Here is an 18,590-nt window from a genome sequence, read left to right as displayed (position 1 = left end):
TGTGGGGGCTCAGGGGGGACAACTTTGGTTACTCACAGTTGTAGAGTCGCCGGAGGGTCCTCCCTGAGTTGGTTGTTCTCCACCAGTCGAGTCGGGGTCGCCGGGTGCAGTGTTGCAAGTCTCACGCTTCTTGCGGGGAGTTGCAGGGTCTTTAAATCTGCTCCTTGTAACAAAGTTGCAGTTCTTTTGGAGCAGGGCCGCTGTCCTCGGGAGTTTCTTGTCTTTTTCGAAGCAGGGCAGTCCTCAGAGGATTCAGAGGTCGCTGGTCCCTTGGAAAGCGTCGCTGGAGCAGGTTTTTTGGAAGGCAGGAGACAGGCCGGTAAGTCTGGGGCCAAGGCAGTTGGTGTCTTCTGGTCTTCCTCTGCAGGGGTTTGTCAGCTCGGCAGTCCTTCTTCTTGTAGTTGCAGGAATCTAATTTCTAGGTTCAGGGAGAGCCCTTAAATACTAAATTTAAGGGCGTGTTTAGGTCTGGGGGGTTAGTAGCCAATGGCTACTAGCCCTGAGGGTGAGTACACCCTCTTTGTGCCTCCTCCCAAGGGGAGGGGGTCACATCCCTAATCCTATTGGGGGAATCCTCCATCTGCAAGATGGAGGATTTCTAAAAGTTAGAGTCACCTCAGCTCAGGACACCTTAGGGGCTGTCCTGACTGGCCAGTGACTCCTCCTTGTTATTCTCATTATTTTCTCCGGCCTTGCCGCCAAAAGTGGGGGCCGGGGCCGGAGGGGGCGGGCAACTCCACTAGCTGGAGTGTCCTGCGGTGCTGTGACAAAGGGGTGAGCCTTTGAGGCTCACCGCCAGGTGTTACAGCTCCTGCCTGGGGGAGGTGTTAGCATCTCCACCCAGTGCAGGCTTTGTTACTGGCCTCAGAGTGACAAAGGCACTCTCCCCATGGGGCAAGCAACATGTCTCTAGTGTGGCAGGCTGCTGGAACCAGTCAGCCTACACAGATAGTCGGTTAAGTTTCAGGGGGCACCTCTAAGGTGCCCTCTGTGGTGTATTTTACAATAAAATGTACACTGGCATCAGTGTGCATTTATTGTGCTGAGAAGTTTGATACCAAACTTCCCAGTTTTCAGTGTAGCCATTATGGTGCTGTGGAGTTTGTGTAAAACAGACTCCCAGACCATATACTCTTATGGCTACCCTGCACTTACAATGTCTAAGGTTTTGCTTAGACACTGTAGGGGCACAGTGCTCATGCACTGGTACCCTCACCTATGGTATAGTGCACCCTGCCTTAGGGCTGTAAGGCCTGCTAGAGGGGTGTCTTACCTATACTGCATAGGCAGTGAGAGGCTGGCATGGCACCCTTAGGGGAGTGCCATGTCGACTTACTCATTTTGTTCTCACTAGCACACACAAGCTGGTAAGCAGTGTGTCTGTGCTGAGTGAGGGGTCTCCAGGGTGGCATAATACATGCTGCATCCCTTAGAGACCTTCCCTGGCATCAGGGCCCTTGGTACCAGAGGTACCAGTTACAAGGGACTTATCTGGATGCCAGGTGTGCCAATTGTGGAATCAAAAGTACAGGTTAGGGAAAGAACACTGGTGCTGGGGCCTGGTTAGCAGGCCTCGGCACACTTTCAATTCAAAACATAGCATCAGCAAAGGCAAAAAGTCAGGGGGTAACCATGCCAAGGAGGCATTTCCTTACACAACCCCCCCCCCCAAACGAAAGAGGATGAGACTAACCTTTCCCAAGAGAGTCATCATTGTCTAAGTGGAAGAACCTGGAAAGGCCATCTGCATTGGCATGGGCAGTCCCAGGTCTGTGTTCCACTACAAAGTCCATTCCCTGTAGGGAGATGGACCACCTCAACAGTTTTGGATTTTCACCTTTCATTTGCATCAGCCATCTGAGAGGTCTGTGGTCAGTCTGAACTAGGAAGTGAGTACCAAAGAGGTATGGCCTCAGCTTCTTCAGGGACCAAACCACAGCAAAGGCCTCCCTCTCAATGGCACTCCAACGCTGCTCCCTGGGGAGTAACCTCCTGCTAATGAAAGCAACAGGCTGGTCAAGGCCATCATCATTTGTTTGGGACAAAACTGCCCCTATCCCATGTTCAGAGGCATCTGTTTGCACAATGAATTGCTTGGAGTAATCTGGAGCTTTTAGAACTGGTGCTGTGCACATAGCTTGTTTCAGGGTGTCAAAGGCCTGTTGGCATTCTACAGTCCAGTTTACTTTCTTGGGCATTTTCTTGGAGGTGAGTTCTGTGAGGGCTGTCACAATGGATCCATATCCCTTCACAAACCTCCTATAATTCCCAGTCAAGCCAAGGAATGCCCTGACTTGAGTCTGGGTTTTTGGAGCTGCCCAGTCCAGAATAGTCTGGATCTTAGGCTGGAGTGGCTGAACTTGGCCTCCACCTACAAGGTGTCCCAAGTAAACCACAGTTCCCTGCCCTATCTGGCATTTGGATGCCTTGATAGAGAGGCCTGCAGATTGCAGGGCCTTCAAAACCTTCTTCAGGTGGACCAGGTAATCCTGCCAGGTGGAGCTGAAGACAGCAATATCATCAAGATAAGCTGCACTAAAGGATTCCAACCCAGCAAGGACTTGATTCACCAACCTTTGGAAGGTGGCAGGGGCATTCTTTAAACCAAAGGGCATAACAGTGAACTGACAATGCCCATCAGGTGTGGAGAATGCTGTCTTTTCTTTTGCTCCAGGGGCCATTCTGATTTGCCAGTACCCTGCTGTTAAATCAAAGGTACTTAAGAATTTGGCAGCCCCTAATTTGTCTATGAGCTCATCAGCTCTAGGAATGGGATGGGCATCTGTCTTGGTGACAGAGTTGAGACCTCTGTAGTCCACACAAAACCTCATCTCTCTCTTTCCTTCTTTGGTGTGAGGTTTGGGGACTAAGACCACTGGGCTAGCCCAGGGGCTGTCAGAGTACTCAATTACTCCCAATTCCAGCATCTTGTGGACTTCCACCTTGATGCTTTCCTTAACTTGGTCAGACTGTCTAAATATTTTGTTTTTGACAGGCATACTGTTTCCTGTGTCCACATCATGGGTACACAGGTGTGTCTGACCAGGGGTTAGGGAAAAGAGTTCAGCAAACTGCTGCAGGACCTTCCTACAGTCAGACTGCTGTTGGCTAGAGAGGGTGTCTGAGTAGATCACTCCATCTACTGAGCCATCTTTAGGGTCTGATGAGAGGAGATCAGGGAGAGGTTCACTCTCAGCTTCCTGGTCCTTATCTGTCACCATCAACAGATTTACATCAGCCCTGTCATGGAAGAGCTTAAGGCGGTTTACATGGATCACCCTCTTGGGGCTCCTGCTTGTGCCCAGGTCTACCAGGTAGGTGACCTGACTCTTCCTTTCTAGTACTGGGTAAGGGCCACTCCATTTGTCCTGGAGTGCCCTGGGAGCCACTGGCTCCAGAACCCAGACTTTCTGCCCTGGTTGAAATTCAACCAGTGCAGCCTTCTGGTCATACCACAACTTCTGGAGTTGTTGGTTGGCCTCAAGGTTTTTACTTGCCTTTTCCATGTACTCTGCCATTCTTGAGCGAAGGCCAAGTACATAGTCCACTATGTCTTGTTTAGGCTCATGAAGAGGTCTCTCCCAGCCTTCTTTAACAAGAGCAAGTGGTCCCCTTACAGGGTGGCCAAACAGAAGTTCAAAGGGTGAGAATCCTACTCCCTTCTGAGGCACCTCTCTGTAAGCAAAAAGCAGACATGGCAAGAGGACATCCCATCTCCTTTTGAGTTTCTCTGGGAGCCCCATGATCATGCCCTTTAATGTCTTGTTGAATCTCTCAACAAGGCCATTAGTTTGTGGATGATATGGTGTAGTGAATTTATAAGTCACTCCACACTCATTCCACATGTGTTTTAGGTAAGCTGACATGAAGTTGGTACCTCTGTCAGAAACCACCTCCTTAGGGAAGCCCACTCTGGTAAAGATACCAATGAGGGCCTTGGCTACTGCAGGGGCAGTAGTCGACCTAAGGGGAATAGCTTCAGGATACCTAGTAGCATGATCCACTACTACTAGGATGTACATATTTCCTGAGGCTGTGGGAGGTTCTAGTGGACCAACTATGTCCACACCCACTCTTTCAAAGGGGACCCCCACCACTGGAAGTGGAATGAGGGGGGCCTTTGGATGCCCACCTGTCTTACCACTGGCTTGACAGGTGGGGCAGGAGAGGCAAAACTCCTTAACCTTCTGGGACATATTGGGCCAGTAGAAGTGGTTGACTAACCTCTCCCACGTCTTGGTTTGTCCCAAATGCCCAGCAAGGGGAATATCATGGGCTAAGGTTAGGATAAACTCTCTGAAACTCTGAGGCACTACCACTCTCCTAGTGGCACCAGGTTTGGGATCTCTTGCCTCAGTGTACAGGAGTCCATCTTCCCAATAGACCCTATGTGTTCCATTTTTCTTGCCTTTGGACTCTTCAGCAGCTTGCTGCCTAAGGCCTTCAAGAGAGGGACAGGTTTCTTGTCCCTTACACAACTCTTCCCTTGAGGGTCCACCTGGGCCTAAGAGCTCAACCTGATAAGGTTCCAGCTCCATAGGCTCAGTTCCCTCAGAGGGCAGAACTTCTTCCTGAGAAGAGAGGTTCTCTTTTTGGTGTTGTGTTGCAGCTGGTTTCCCAGCTGACTTTCCTTTTCTCTTGGTAGGCTGGGCCATTTTTCCAGACTCCAGCTCTACTTTTTCACCCTGTGCCTTGCACTGTGCCCTAGTCTTGACACACACCAGTTCAGGGATACCCAGCATGGCTGCATGGGTTTTCAGTTCTACCTCAGCCCATGCTGAGGACTCCAGGTCGTTTCCAAGCAAATAGTCTACTGGGATATTTGAGGAGACCACCACCTGTTTCAGGCCATTGGCCCCTCCCCACTCTAAAGTTACCATTGCCATGGGATGTACTTTAGTTTGATTGTCAGCATTGGTGACTGGATAGGTTTGTCCAGTCAGGTATTGGCTAGGGGAAACCAGTTTCTCTGTCACCATGGTGACACTGGCACCTGTATCCCTCAGGCCCTCTACACTTGTCCCATTAATTAAGAGCTGCTGCCTGTATTTTTGCATGTTAGGGGGCCAGGCAGCCAGTGTGGCTAAATCCACCCCACCCTCAGAGACTAATGTAGCTTCAGTGTGACACCTGATTTGCTCTGGGCACACTGTTGATCCCACTTGGAGACTGGCCATTCCAGTTTTAGCTGGATGGGAGTTAGAAGTGGTATCTTTCTTGGGACAGGCCTTGTCTCCAGTTTGGTGTCCAGACTGACTACAGTTACGACACCAGGCCTTTTTGGGATCAAAGTTTTTACCCTTTTACCCAGAATTGTTTTGTGAAGAGGCTCTGGGCCCACCCTCCTGTGCAGGTTTTTGGGGGCCTGTAGAAGACTCTTTACTATCTTTGTTTTTGGCTGTCTCACCACCTTTCCCCTGGGGAGGTTTTGTTACCCCTTTCTTTTGGTCACCCCCTGTGGAAGTTTTGGACACCCTAGTCTTGACCCAATGGTCCGCCTTCTTTCCCAATTCTTGGGGAGAAATTGGTCCTAGGTCCACCAGATGCTGTTGCAGTTTATCATTGAAACAATTACTTAATAGGTGTTCTTTCACAAATAAATTGTACAGCCCATCATAATCATTTACACCATTGCCTTGAATCCAACCATCTAGTGTTTTTACTGAGTAGTCTACAAAGTCAACCCAGGTCTGGCTCGAGGATTTTTGAGCCCCCCTGAATCTAATCCTATACTCCTCAGTGGAGAATCCAAAGCCCTCAATCAGGGTACCCTTCATGAGGTCATAAGATTCTGCATCTTTTTTAGAGAGTGTGAGGAGTCTATCCCTACACTTTCCTGTGAACATTTCCCAAAGGAGAGCACCCCAGTGAGATTTGTTTACTTTTCTGGTTTCACAAGCCCTCTCAAAAGCTGTGAACCATTTGGTGATGTCATCACCATCTTCATATTTTGTTACAGTCCCTTTGGGGATTTTCAACATGTCAGGAGAATCTCTGACCCTATTTATGTTGCTGCCACCATTGATGGGTCCTAGGCCCATCTCTTCTCTTTCCCTTTCTATGGCTAGGATCTGTTTTTCCAAAGCCAATCTTTTGGCCATCCTGGCTAACTGGATGTCCTCTTCACTGGAGTTATCCTCAGTGATTTCAGAGAGGCTGGACCCTCCTGTGAGGGAGCCAGCATCTCTGACTATTATTTTTGGAGTCAGGGCTTGAGAAGCCCTGTTCTCCCTAGATAGGACTGGTGGAGGGGATTCTTCCTCCAGTTCACTATCATCCTCCTCTGTGTTATCCACAGAGGGGTTGGCTCTATCATACTCTGCCAACAGCTCCTGGAGCTGTACTTTGGTAGGTCTGGAGCCCATTGTTATTTTTCTTATGTTACAGAGTGACCTTAGCTCTTTCATCTGGAGATGGAGGTAAGGTGTGGTGTCGAGTTCCACCACATTCATCTCTGTACTAGACATTATTCTTCTAAAAGCTGGAATGCTTTTAAGAATCTAAAACTAGTCCTAGAATCTAATTCAAACTTTTACAAACTTTTAAACTCTAAAAGAAATGCTAACAGGGACTAACACAAGGCCCTAGCAGGACTTTAAAGAATTTAGAAAACTTTTCAAATTGCAAAAATCAATTTCTAATGACAATTTTGGAATTTGTCGTGTGATCAGGTATTGGCTGAGTAGTCCAGCAAATGCAAAGTCTTGTATCCCACCGCTGATCCACCAATGTAGGAAGTTGGCTCTGTATGTGCTATTTCAAAGTAAGGAATAGCATGCACAGAGTCCAAGGGTTCCCCTTAGAGGTAAAATAGTGGTAAAAAGAGATAATACTAATGCTCTATTTCGTGGTAGTGTGGTCGAGCAGTAGGCTTATCCAAGGAGTAGTGTTAAGCATTTGTTGTACATACACATAGACAATAAATGAGGTACACACACTCAGAGACAAATCCAGCCAATAGGTTTTGTTATAGAAAAATATCTTTTCTTAGTTTATTTTAAGAACCACAGGTTCAAATTTTACATGTAATAGCTCTTTTGAAAGGTATTGCAGGTAAGTACTCTAGGAACTTTGAATCATTACTTTAGCATGTATACTTTTTGCATGAAACATAATAAGCTGTTTTAAAAGTGGACACAGTGCAATTTTCACAGTTCCTGGGGGAGGTAAGTTATTGTTAGTTTTCACAGGTAAGTAAGTCACTTACAGGTTTGAGTTTTTGGTCCAAGGTAGCCCACCGTTGGGGGTTCAGAGCAACCCCAAAGTTATCACACCAGCAGCTCAGGGCCGGTCAGGTGCAAAGGTCAAAGAGGTGCCCAAAACACATAGGCTATAATGGAGAGAAGGGGGTGCCCCGGTTCCAGTCTGCCAGCAGGTAAGTACCCGCGTCTTCGGAGGGCAGACCAGGGGGATTTTGTAGGGCACCGGGGGGGACACAAGATAGCACAGAAAGTACACCCTCAGCAGCGCGGGGGCGGCCGGGTGCAGTGTGCAAACAAGCGTCGGGTTTCCTTCAGTTTTCAATGGGAGACCAAGGGGTCTCTTCAGCGATGCAGGCAGGCAAGGGGGGGGCTCCTCGGGGTAGCCACCACCTGGGCAAGGGAGAGGGCCTCCTGGGGGTCACTCCTGCACAGAAGTTCCGTTTCTTTAGGGGCTGGGGGCTGCGGGTGCAGGGTCTTTTCCAGCCGTCGGGAAATGGAGTTCAGACAGTCGCGGTCAGGGGGAGCCTGGGGATTCCCTCTGCAGGCGTCGCTGTGGGGGCTCAGGGGGGACAACTTTGGTTACTCACAGTCGTAGAGTCGCCGGAGGGTCCTCCCTGAGTTGGTTGTTCTCCACCAGTCGAGTCGGGGTCGCCGGGTGCAGTGTTGCAAGTCTCACGCTTCTTGCGGGGAGTTGCAGGGTCTTTAAATCTGCTCCTTGTAACAAAGTTGCAGTTCTTTTGGAGCAGGGCCGCTGTCCTCGGGAGTTTCTTGTCTTTTTCGAAGCAGGGCAGTCCTCAGAGGATTCAGAGGTCGCTGGTCCCTTGGAAAGCGTCGCTGGAGCAGGTTTTTTGGAAGGCAGGAGACAGGCCGGTAAGTCTGGGGCCAAGGCAGTTGGTGTCTTCTGGTCTTCCTCTGCAGGGGTTTGTCAGCTCGGCAGTCCTTCTTCTTGTAGTTGCAGGAATCTAATTTCTAGGTTCAGGGAGAGCCCTTAAATACTAAATTTAAGGGTGTGTTTAGGTCTGGGGGGTTAGTAGCCAATGGCTACTAGCCCTGAGGGTGAGTACACCCTCTTTGTGCCTCCTCCCAAGGGGAGGGGGTCACATCCCTAATCCTATTGGGGGAATCCTCCATCTGCAAGATGGAGGATTTCTAAAAGTTAGAGTCACCTCAGCTCAGGACACCTTAGGGGCTGTCCTGACTGGCCAGTGACTCCTCCTTGTTATTCTCATTATTTTCTCCGGCCTTGCCGCCAAAAGTGGGGGCCGGGGCCGGAGGGGGCGGGCAACTCCACTAGCTGGAGTGTCCTGCGGTGCTGTGACAAAGGGGTGAGCCTTTGAGGCTCACCGCCAGGTGTTACAGCTCCTGCCTGGGGGAGGTGTTAGCATCTCCACCCAGTGCAGGCTTTGTTACTGGCCTCAGAGTGACAAAGGCACTCTCCCCATGGGGCAAGCAACATGTCTCTAGTGTGGCAGGCTGCTGGAACCAGTCAGCCTACACAGATAGTCGGTTAAGTTTCAGGGGGCACCTCTAAGGTGCCCTCTGTGGTGTATTTTACAATAAAATGTACACTGGCATCAGTGTGCATTTATTGTGCTGAGAAGTTTGATACCAAACTTCCCAGTTTTCAGTGTAGCCATTATGGTGCTGTGGAGTTTGTGTAAAACAGACTCCCAGACCATATACTCTTATGGCTACCCTGCACTTACAATTTCTAAGGTTTTGCTTAGACACTGTAGGGGCACAGTGCTCATGCACTGGTACCCTCACCTATGGTATAGTGCACCCTGCCTTAGGGCTGTAAGGCCTGCTAGAGGGGTGTCTTACCTATACTGCATAGGCAGTGAGAGGCTGGCATGGCACCCTTAGGGGAGTGCCATGTCGACTTACTCATTTTGTTCTCACTAGCACACACAAGCTGGTAAGCAGTGTGTCTGTGCTGAGTGAGGGGTCTCCAGGGTGGCATAATACATGCTGCATCCCTTAGAGACCTTCCCTGGCATCAGGGCCCTTGGTACCAGAGGTACCAGTTACAAGGGACTTATCTGGATGCCAGGTGTGCCAATTGTGGAATCAAAAGTACAGGTTAGGGAAAGAACACTGGTGCTGGGGCCTGGTTAGCAGGCCTCGGCACACTTTCAATTCAAAACATAGCATCAGCAAAGGCAAAAAGTCAGGGGGTAACCATGCCAAGGAGGCATTTCCTTACACAACCCCCCCCCCCCCCAAACGAAAGAGGATGAGACTAACCTTTCCCAAGAGAGTCATCATTGTCTAAGTGGAAGAACCTGGAAAGGCCATCTGCATTGGCATGGGCAGTCCCAGGTCTGTGTTCCACTACAAAGTCCATTCCCTGTAGGGAGATGGACCACCTCAACAGTTTTGGATTTTCACCTTTCATTTGCATCAGCCATCTGAGAGGTCTGTGGTCAGTCTGAACTAGGAAGTGAGTACCAAAGAGGTATGGCCTCAGCTTCTTCAGGGACCAAACCACAGCAAAGGCCTCCCTCTCAATGGCACTCCAACGCTGCTCCCTGGGGAGTAACCTCCTGCTAATGAAAGCAACAGGCTGGTCAAGGCCATCATCATTTGTTTGGGACAAAACTGCCCCTATCCCATGTTCAGAGGCATCTGTTTGCACAATGAATTGCTTGGAGTAATCTGGAGCTTTTAGAACTGGTGCTGTGCACATAGCTTGTTTCAGGGTGTCAAAGGCCTGTTGGCATTCTACAGTCCAGTTTACTTTCTTGGGCATTTTCTTGGAGGTGAGTTCTGTGAGGGCTGTCACAATGGATCCATATCCCTTCACAAACCTCCTATAATTCCCAGTCAAGCCAAGGAATGCCCTGACTTGAGTCTGGGTTTTTGGAGCTGCCCAGTCCAGAATAGTCTGGATCTTAGGCTGGAGTGGCTGAACTTGGCCTCCACCTACAAGGTGTCCCAAGTAAACCACAGTTCCCTGCCCTATCTGGCATTTGGATGCCTTGATAGAGAGGCCTGCAGATTGCAGGGCCTTCAAAACCTTCTTCAGGTGGACCAGGTAATCCTGCCAGGTGGAGCTGAAGACAGCAATATCATCAAGATAAGCTGCACTAAAGGATTCCAACCCAGCAAGGACTTGATTCACCAACCTTTGGAAGGTGGCAGGGGCATTCTTTAAACCAAAGGGCATAACAGTGAACTGATAATGCCCATCAGGTGTGGAGAATGCTGTCTTTTCTTTTGCTCCAGGGGCCATTCTGATTTGCCAGTACCCTGCTGTTAAATCAAAGGTACTTAAGAATTTGGCAGCCCCTAATTTGTCTATGAGCTCATCAGCTCTAGGAATGGGATGGGCATCTGTCTTGGTGACAGAGTTGAGACCTCTGTAGTCCACACAAAACCTCATCTCTCTCTTTCCTTCTTTGGTGTGAGGTTTGGGGACTAAGACCACTGGGCTAGCCCAGGGGCTGTCAGAGTACTCAATTACTCCCAATTCCAGCATCTTGTGGACTTCCACCTTGATGCTTTCCTTAACTTGGTCAGACTGTCTAAATATTTTGTTTTTGACAGGCATACTGTTTCCTGTGTCCACATCATGGGTACACAGGTGTGTCTGACCAGGGGTTAGGGAAAAGAGTTCAGCAAACTGCTGCAGGACCTTCCTACAGTCCGACTGCTGTTGGCTAGAGAGGGTGTCTGAGTAGATCACTCCATCTACTGAGCCATCTTTAGGGTCTGATGAGAGGAGATCAGGGAGAGGTTCACTCTCAGCTTCCTGGTCCTCATCTGTCACCATCAACAGATTTACATCAGCCCTGTCATGGAAGAGCTTAAGGCGGTTTACATGGATCACCCTCTTGGGGCTCCTGCTTGTGCCCAGGTCTACCAGGTAGGTGACCTGACTCTTCCTTTCTAGTACTGGGTAAGGGCCACTCCATTTGTCCTGGAGTGCCCTGGGAGCCACTGGCTCCAGAACCCAGACTTTCTGCCCTGGTTGAAATTCAACCAGTGCAGCCTTCTGGTCATACCACAACTTCTGGAGTTGTTGGTTGGCCTCAAGGTTTTTACTTGCCTTTTCCATGTACTCTGCCATTCTTGAGCGAAGGCCAAGTACATAGTCCACTATGTCTTGTTTAGGCTCATGAAGAGGTCTCTCCCAGCCTTCTTTAACAAGAGCAAGTGGTCCCCTTACAGGGTGGCCAAACAGAAGTTCAAAGGGTGAGAATCCTACTCCCTTCTGAGGCACCTCTCTGTAAGCAAAAAGCAGACATGGCAAGAGGACATCCCATCTCCTTTTGAGTTTCTCTGGGAGCCCCATGATCATGCCCTTTAATGTCTTGTTGAATCTCTCAACAAGGCCATTAGTTTGTGGATGATATGGTGTAGTGAATTTATAAGTCACTCCACACTCATTCCACATGTGTTTTAGGTAAGCTGACATGAAGTTGGTACCTCTGTCAGAAACCACCTCCTTAGGGAAGCCCACTCTGGTAAAGATACCAATGAGGGCCTTGGCTACTGCAGGGGCAGTAGTCGACCTAAGGGGAATAGCTTCAGGATACCTAGTAGCATGATCCACTACTACTAGGATGTACATATTTCCTGAGGCTGTGGGAGGTTCTAGTGGACCAACTATGTCCACACCCACTCTTTCAAAGGGGACCCCCACCACTGGAAGTGGAATGAGGGGGGCCTTTGGATGCCCACCTGTCTTACCACTGGCTTGACAGGTGGGGCAGGAGAGGCAAAACTCCTTAACCTTCTGGGACATATTGGGCCAGTAGGAGTGGTTGACTAACCTCTCCCACGTCTTGGTTTGTCCCAAATGCCCAGCAAGGGGAATATCATGGGCTAAGGTTAGGATAAACTCTCTGAAACTCTGAGGCACTACCACTCTCCTAGTGGCACCAGGTTTGGGATCTCTTGCCTCAGTGTACAGGAGTCCATCTTCCCAATAGACCCTATGTGTTCCATTTTTCTTGCCTTTGGACTCTTCAGCAGCTTGCTGCCTAAGGCCTTCAAGAGAGGGACAGGTTTCTTGTCCCTTACACAACTCTTCCCTTGAGGGTCCCCCTGGGCCTAAGAGCTCAACCTGATAAGGTTCCAGCTCCATAGGCTCAGTTCCCTCAGAGGGCAGAACTTCTTCCTGAGAAGAGAGGTTCTCTTTTTGGTGTTGTGTTGCAGCTGGTTTCCCAGCTGACTTTCCTTTTCTCTTGGTAGGCTGGGCCATTTTTCCAGACTCCAGCTCTACTTTTTCACCCTGTGCCTTGCACTGTGCCCTAGTCTTGACACACACCAGTTCAGGGATACCCAGCATGGCTGCATGGGTTTTCAGTTCTACCTCAGCCCATGCTGAGGACTCCAGGTCGTTTCCAAGCAAATAGTCTACTGGGATATTTGAGGAGACCACCACCTGTTTCAGGCCATTGGCCCCTCCCCACTCTAAAGTTACCATTGCCATGGGATGTACTTTAGTTTGATTGTCAGCATTGGTGACTGGATAGGTTTGTCCAGTCAGGTATTGGCCAGGGGAAACCAGTTTCTCTGTCACCATGGTGACACTGGCACCTGTATCCCTCAGGCCCTCTACACTTGTCCCATTAATTAAGAGCTGCTGCCTGTATTTTTGCATGTTAGGGGGCCAGGCAGCCAGTGTGGCTAAATCCACCCCACCCTCAGAGACTAATGTAGCTTCAGTGTGACACCTGATTTGCTCTGGGCACACTGTTGATCCCACTTGGAGACTGGCCATTCCAGTTTTAGCTGGATGGGAGTTAGAAGTGGTATCTTTCTTGGGACAGGCCTTGTCTCCAGTTTGGTGTCCAGACTGACTACAGTTACGACACCAGGCCTTTTTGGGATCAAAGTTTTTACCCTTGTACCCAGAATTGTTTTGTGAAGAGGCTCTGGGCCCACCCTCCTGTGCAGGTTTTTGGGGGCCTGTAGAAGACTCTTTACTATCTTTGTTTTTGGCTGTCTCACCACCTTTCCCCTGGGGAGGTTTTGTTACCCCTTTCTTTTGGTCACCCCCTGTGGAAGTTTTGGACACCCTAGTCTTGACCCAATGGTCCGCCTTCTTTCCCAATTCTTGGGGAGAAATTGGTCCTAGGTCCACCAGATGCTGTTGCAGTTTATCATTGAAACAATTACTTAATAGGTGTTCTTTCACAAATAAATTGTACAGCCCATCATAATCATTTACACCATTGCCTTGAATCCAACCATCTAGTGTTTTTACTGAGTAGTCTACAAAGTCAACCCAGGTCTGGCTCGAGGATTTTTGAGCCCCCCTGAATCTAATCCTATACTCCTCAGTGGAGAATCCAAAGCCCTCAATCAGGGTACCCTTCATGAGGTCATAAGATTCTGCATCTTTTTTAGAGAGTGTGAGGAGTCTATCCCTACACTTTCCTGTGAACATTTCCCAAAGGAGAGCACCCCAGTGAGATTTGTTTACTTTTCTGGTTTCACAAGCCCTCTCAAAAGCTGTGAACCATTTGGTGATGTCATCACCATCTTCATATTTTGTTACAATCCCTTTGGGGATTTTCAACATGTCAGGAGAATCTCTGACCCTATTTATGTTGCTGCCACCATTGATGGGTCCTAGGCCCATCTCTTTTCTTTCCCTTTCTATGGCTAGGATCTGTTTTTCCAAAGCCAATCTTTTGGCCATCCTGGCTAACTGGATGTCCTCTTCACTGGAGTTATCCTCAGTGATTTCAGAGAGGCTGGACCCTCCTGTGAGGGAGCCAGCATCTCTGACTATTATTTTTGGAGTCAGGGCTTGAGAAGCCCTGTTCTCCCTAGATAGGACTGGTGGAGGGGATTCTTCCTCCAGTTCACTATCATCCTCCTCTGTGTTATCCACAGAGGGGTTGGCTCTATCATACTCTGCCAACAGCTCCTGGAGCTGTACTTTGGTAGGTCTGGAGCCCATTGTTATTTTTCTTATGTTACAGAGTGACCTTAGCTCTTTCATCTGGAGATGGAGGTAAGGTGTGGTGTCGAGTTCCACCACATTCATCTCTGTACTAGACATTATTCTTCTAAAAGCTGGAATGCTTTTAAGAATCTAAAACTAGTCCTAGAATCTAATTCAAACTTTTACAAACTTTTAAACTCTAAAAGAAATGCTAACAGGGACTAACACAAGGCCCTAGCAGGACTTTAAAGAATTTAGAAAACTTTTCAAATTGCAAAAATCAATTTCTAATGACAATTTTGGAATTTGTCGTGTGATCAGGTATTGGCTGAGTAGTCCAGCAAATGCAAAGTCTTGTATCCCACCGCTGATCCACCAATGTAGGAAGTTGGCTCTGTATGTGCTATTTCAAAGTAAGGAATAGCATGCACAGAGTCCAAGGGTTCCCCTTAGAGGTAAAATAGTGGTAAAAAGAGATAATACTAATGCTCTATTTCGTGGTAGTGTGGTCGAGCAGTAGGCTTATCCAAGGAGTAGTGTTAAGCATTTGTTGTACATACACATAGACAATAAATGAGGTACACACACTCAGAGACAAATCCAGCCAATAGGTTTTGTTATAGAAAAATATATTTTCTTAGTTTATTTTAAGAACCACAGGTTCAAATTTTACATGTAATAGCTCTTTTGAAAGGTATTGCAGGTAAGTACTCTAGGAACTTTGAATCATTACTTTAGCATGTATACTTTTTGCATGAAACATAATAAGCTGTTTTAAAAGTGGACACTGTGCAATTTTCACAGTTCCTGGGGGAGGTAAGTTATTGTTAGTTTTCACAGGTAAGTAAGTCACTTACAGGTTTGAGTTTTTGGTCCAAGGTAGCCCACCGTTGGGGGTTCAGAGCAACCCCAAAGTTATCACACCAGCAGCTCAGGGCCGGTGTCACGACTCACGTGCTGCTTGCGCCTGGAATTTGCAGATCTGGTGGCGTGAATCTTCAATGTTCGGCTTTGGCCCAAAAAGGGGCGACTCTTTCTGGTAGCCACGGTGCTGTAGGCAATGGAGACACCAAGAACAGACCGTGCCCTTCAGAAAGTAGCGCCAGAGGGAAAAACCCCTTCCAAGGGGAAAAACCTCCAAACAGGAAAAGTCCTGGAGAAAAACAAGAACAACAAACAGGAATCCAAAAGGAGCAAAAATCAGAAAATACAGAATGCTGAGTCCAAAACCAAAAGGCAAGGAAATCAGGAGCGAAGACACCAACTGAGCAGAAAGTGTTGCAGCGCAAGGAAAGAGAAAAAACACAGCCCTTATATACCAACAAACAGGAAGTGACCCACAGGAAGTAAAAGGACACCATCTTAGATAGGGAAACAATATATAGAACAGAATAGTAGAGGAACCATAGAGAATAGGGAACAAGGAATGCTGGGAAAGCACAGGAATCTGGAAGGAGGAAAAGACATAAAGAAAGGCACACAACAGACTGCAAACAGAAGAAAGGACAAAGAACGAAGAAAAACAGGTAAGGAGGGTTCAGAGACCCCTGGGACAGTGAAAGGCAGAAGGAAGAACGAGGCCCCAAGCAAATCCTGGGGCCTCGAAACGCGCAGGAGAGGCTGGGGCGCGCCGCCGTCTTAATAACGCGGTGCGCGGCCCGAGCCGAACGCCCGGTTCGAAGTCGAGCTCTCGGCTCGCGCCGCACCGCGCGGCGCGACAGCCGGTCAGGTGCAAAGGTCAAAGAGGTGCCCAAAACACATAGGCTATAATGGAGAGAAGGGGGTGCCCCGGTTCCAGTCTGCCAGCAGGTAAGTACCCGCGTCTTTCGGAGGGCAGACCAGGGGGTTTTGTAGGGCACACGGGGGGGACACAAGATAGCACAGAAAGTACAAACCTCAGCAGCGCGGGGGCGGCCGGGTGCAGTGTGCAAACAAGCGTCGGGTTTCCTTCAGTTTTCAATAGGAGACCAAGGGGTCTCTTCAGCGATGCAGGGCAGGCAAGGTGGGGGCTCCTCGGGGTAGCCACCACCTGGGCAAGGGAGAGGGCCTCCTGGGGGTCACTCCTGCACAGAAGTTCCGTTTCTTTAGGGGCTGGGGGCTGCGGGTGCAGGGTCTTTCCAGCCGTCGGAAATGGAGTTCAGACAGTCGCGGTCAGGGGGAGCCTGGGGATTCCCTCTGCAGGCGTCGCTGTGGGGGCTCAGGGGGGACAACTTGGTTACTCACAGTCGTAGAGTCGCCGAGGGTCCTCCCTGAGTGGTTGTTCTCCACCAGTCGAGTCGGGGTCGCCGGGTGCAGTGTTGCAAGTCTCACGCTTCTTGCGGGGAGTTGCAGGGTCTTTAAATCTGCTCCTTGTAACAAAGTTGCAGTTCTTTTGGAGCAGGGCCGCTGTCCTCGGGAGTTTCTTGTCTTTTTCGAAGCAGGGCAGTCCTCAGAGGATTCAGAGGTCGCTGGTCCCTTGGAAAGCGTCGCTGGAGCAGGTTTTTTGAAGGCAGGAGACAGGCCGGTAAGTCTGGGGCCAAGGCAGTTGGTGTCTTCTGGTCTTCCTCTGCAGGGGTTTGTCAGCTCGGCAGTCCTTCTTCTTGTAGTTGCAGGAATCTAATTTCTAGGTTCAGGGAGAGCCCTTAAATACTAAATTTAAGGGCGTGTTTAGGTCTGGGGGTTAGTAGCCAATGGCTACTAGCCCTGAGGGTGAGTACACCCTCTTTGTGCCTCCTCCCAAGGGGAGGGGGTCACATCCCTAATCCTATGGGGGAATCCTCCATCTGCAAGATGGAGGATTTCTAAAAGTTAGAGTCACCTCAGCTCAGGACACCTTAGGGGCTGTCCCTGACTGGCCAGTGACTCCTCCTTGTTATTCTCATTATTTTCCTCCGGCCTTGCCGCCAAAAGTGGGGGCCGGGGCCGGAGGGGGCGGGCACTCCACTAGCTGGAGTGTCCTGCGGTGCTGTGACAAAGGGGTGAGCCTTTGAGGCTCACCGCCAGGTGTTACAGCTCCTGCCTGGGGAGGTGTTAGCATCTCCACCCAGTGCAGGCTTTGTTACTGGCCTCAGAGTGACAAAGGCACTCTCCCCATGGGGCAAAGCAACATGTCTCTAGTGTGGCAGGCTGCTGGAACCAGTCAGCCTACACAGATAGTCTGTTAAGTTTCAGGGGGCACATCTAAGGTGCCCTCTGTGGTGTATTTTACAATAAAAATGTACACTGGCATCAGTGTGCAATTTATTGTGCTGAGAAGTTTGATACCAAACTTCCCAGTTTTCAGTGTAGCCATTATGGTGCTGTGGAGGTTTGTGTAAAACAGACTCCCAGACCATATACTCTTATGGCTACCCTGCACTTACAATGTCTAAGGTTTTGCTTAGACACTGTAGGGGCACAGTGCTCATGCACTGGTACCCTCACCTATGGTATAGTGCACCCTGCCTTAGGGCTGTAAGGCCTGCTAGAGGGGTGTCTTACCTATACTGCATAGGCAGTGAGAGGCTGGCATGGCACCCTTAGGGGAGTGCCATGTCGACTTACTCATTTTGTTCTCACTAGCACACACAAGCTGGTAAGCAGTGTGTCTGTGCTGAGTGAGGGGTCTCCAGGGTGGCATAATACATGCTGCATCCCTTAGAGACCTTCCCTGGCATCAGGGCCCTTGGTACCAGAGGTACCAGTTACAAAGGGACTTATCTGGATGCCAGGTGGTGCCAATTGTGGAATCAAAAGTACAGGTTAGGGAAAGAACACTGGTGCTGGGGCCTGGTAGCAGGCCTCAGCACACTTTCAATTCAAAACATAGCATCAGCAAAGGCAAAAAGTCAGGGGGTAACCATGCCAAGGAGGCATTTCCTTACACAAAACCCCCCCCCCCAAACGAAAGAGGATGAGACTAACCTTTCCCAAGAGAGTCCATCATTGTCTAAGTGGAAGAACCTGGAAAGGCCATCTGCATTGGCATTGGGCAGTCCCAGGTCTGTGTTCCACTACAAATGTCCATTCCCTGTAGGGAGATGGACCACCTCAACAGTTTTGGATTTTCACCTTTCATTTGCATCAGCCATCTGAGAGGTCTGTGGTCAGTCTGAACTAGGAAGTGAGTACCAAAGAGGTATGGCCTCAGCTTCTTCAGGGACAAACCACAGCAAAGGCCTCCCTCTCAATGGCACTCCAACGCTGCTCCCTGGGAGTAACCTCCTGCTAATGAAAGCAACAGGCTGGTCAAGGCCATCATCATTGTTTGGGACAAAACTGCCCTATCCCATGTTCAGCAGGCATCTGTTTGCACAATGAATTGCTTGGAGTAATCTGGAGCTTTTAGAACTGGTGCTGTGCACATAGCTTGTTTCAGGGTGTCAAAGGCCTGTTGGCATTCTACAGTCCAGTTTACTTTCTTGGGCATTTTCTTGGAGGTGAGTTCTGTGAGGGCTGTCACAATGGATCCATATCCCTTCACAAACCTCCTATAGTTACCCCAGTCAAGCCAAGGAATGCCCTGA

Source organism: Pleurodeles waltl, chromosome 6 (genome assembly GCF_031143425.1).
Source record: "Pleurodeles waltl isolate 20211129_DDA chromosome 6, aPleWal1.hap1.20221129, whole genome shotgun sequence".
NCBI lineage: Eukaryota > Metazoa > Chordata > Amphibia > Caudata > Salamandridae > Pleurodeles > Pleurodeles waltl.
Note: the sequence above shows the minus strand (reverse complement) of the source record.